At 44.5% G+C, this 2,657-nt stretch overlaps 1 protein-coding gene across 1 annotated transcript in view; it reads left to right on the top strand.

Annotated features, from left to right (window-relative positions):
* Positions 1-2,657, top strand: part of LOC117937619 (nebulette-like) — a 76,525-nt gene that overhangs the window by 42,787 nt on the left and 31,081 nt on the right. The gene's annotated exons all lie outside the window — the stretch shown is intronic.

Raw genomic sequence — 2,657 nt, 5'->3', positions numbered from 1 at the left:
GAGTGTGTCAGTGTGTGTGAGTGTGAGTGCGTGCGTGTCGGTGTGAGTGTGTTGGTGTGTGTGTGAGTGTGTGTCTGAGTGTGAGTGTGTTGTTTACCTGACTCTGCAGCTCGGTGGCCTCCTTAGCGTGCAGCGTCTCCATGGTTTCAGGGAGCTGGTGGTACAGACAGCTGCTCGCGTCCTTCCTGCTCGCCTGCGTGTACCGGGCCTGAAGGACACATCAGCCGTTACTACCCTACTGTCCAGTCCTTAAAATCCAGAGGTTTTTATGTGATTGGTGCAAAAATCCTTGATTATGCGGCACGTTTTCTTAAAAAAATGCGATGGATTATGCCGGATATTTATGCAATTTTTCTGCGATGAAATTGGATAAAAACTGCATTTTGATGAAAAAGAGACTGTTTGTCTTGTCGCGTAATTATTAATTAATTATGTTATTTTGCGTAAACGTAGAGTTTGAGAAGATTTCCATCATATTATTTAGGGCCCTATGATTTCAGTGATGCGGAAAACACACGAAAACAGAATTCACCAAAAATCACGTGGAATTTGCATTTTTTTTCAACAGCCCGACCAGTGTAATGATGAATTATGTTATCAATTAATATTATAGTTTACAAAATGTTCAGGCTTCAAACAGAACTGCTCAAGCAGAAAGACAGGGTCTCTGGTAGAGAGAGAGAGAGACAGACAGGTACTGGAGAGACAGAAGGAAAGGACAGCATCCAGTATTTAGGTCGGTACATACAGCATTTTAGCTCTGAATTGAGTTTTTAAAGGTCGATACCATGGCTGTAGTACTAGAGTCTGGTCTTGGACTCGAGTCCAGACTTTAGACCGTTTTTTTATGGTCTCTGATTCGCTAGTATTTGGACTCAGACTTGTCTCGGTCTCGGCCACTGGTCTTGCCCAATATGGCTTCTGGTCTGGACCGAGTCCAGGTGTCTTTATTATGTTGATAATAATATTGGAGGGAAAGTGAAACCCAAAATGATTGTCTCGATACTGTCATGCATAAGACCTTTTTTTCTGTCCTGGACTCGGTCTTGAGTCGGTCTCAATCCTCTTTGGACTCAATCTTGACTTGGACTCAACTAGTCCTGGTCTTGGACTTGACAAAGATGGTCTTGACTACATCCCTGCTTAAATTAATAAAAGTAGAGATTTATACTTGCCAAAGAGCGTTGTGTGGAATCAATCATGTTATTTTGGGGAATTAAAAAGAACAGTCCTGGACTTGGTCTTGACTCGGACTCAAACATTTTTGGACTAGGTCTGGTCTTCGACTCAAACCTTTTTGGACTCTGTCTTATATTGGACTCGACTAGTCCTGGTCTTGGACTTGTCTCGGACTCGACTAAGGTGGTCTTGACTACAGCCCTGGTCAATATTGCTTAGCAGTGAAAAGAAAAGCAAATCCGAAAAAGGGCTAAAAATAAATCAGAGAAAACATAAACCGGATGTCACAGGGCCCTGAATCCTTCAGGTGTTCGGTGGCTCACAGCAGGACTTCCCTGAGGTCAGATCCAGGGAAAGGACAGAGAGACAAACCTGGCTCTGCAGCTCCGAGACGCTCTTAGCCAGCGTGGTCTCAGCGGTCTCCGGAAGCTGAGAGTACAGGGTCTGGGAGCGGCTCCGGATCCCGTCCTCCTTGTATTTACTCTGAACAAAGAGAGAAACACCGATAACATCCAACGCAGTCTGGAATATTTAATAAATACCACATCACCAGGAAAATACCCTCCTGTAATAAAAACCTTCCCGATACATGGGCGCCCGTTGGATTTCTATCGCAGTTTTCACTGATTGTGATTCTAGAAGTATTGTGATTTCATAGTATTGAGTTTTGCAATTTTCTTTTCCTTCTCTAACAACACCCACATTTGAATAATACACTTTTAGAGACAACATATCATGAGACATTTCTTAAAAATAGGGATCAAGGCCGATATTGATGCTGATTATTAAAAGTTAAAGGTGCCCTGCCACACAACACCATTTTGACTTGTATTTTTTTTTTTTTAACTGTGAGGTCTATGTGTGTGTGTGTCTGTGTGTGTGTGTGTGTGTGTGTGTGTGTGTCAGCTCTAGCCACTGGAAAGAAATAAGACGAGAAATCAGACCAACCACAACAGCTGGTCAGTCTGACGGTCATGTTGCCTGAGCTTATTAATATTCATGAGCTGGGTAAAGGATGCTGATAGCCAGGCTCTCATTGGCTAGCTGTTAGCCAATCAGAATCCAGGAGCTTAGCTGGTTGAATATTAATGAGAGCTGGCCCAAATGAAGCTGAGCCTTCCTGCAGGCTTCCTATACACCACTAGAAGGGCTTGAAGCCCTAGTGTGAGTAAATGTTTGTGTTCTTCACCTCGCTGTGCAGGTCGGCCATCTTGGCGGCGAGCTGCGTCTCGGCCGTCTTCGGCAGCTGAGCGTACAGACTGGACGACATTGACTTCTTCCCGCTCTGCTTGTATTTGTTCTGTAGGGGACAGAAGCCGGTGGAACAATTCGAAAAAGGGTTCAACTCTTGAGTGTGTGTGTGTACCTCTGACTGAGCGTGTGTGTGTACCTCTGACTGAGTGTGTGCGTGTGTACCTCTGACTGAGTGTGTGTGTGTACCTCTGACTGAACGTGTGTGTGTACCTCTGACTGAGTGT

Source organism: Etheostoma cragini, chromosome 22 (genome assembly GCF_013103735.1).
Source record: "Etheostoma cragini isolate CJK2018 chromosome 22, CSU_Ecrag_1.0, whole genome shotgun sequence".
Taxonomy (NCBI): domain Eukaryota; kingdom Metazoa; phylum Chordata; class Actinopteri; order Perciformes; family Percidae; genus Etheostoma; species Etheostoma cragini.
Note: the sequence above shows the minus strand (reverse complement) of the source record. Positions and strands in the feature narration are given on the sequence as shown.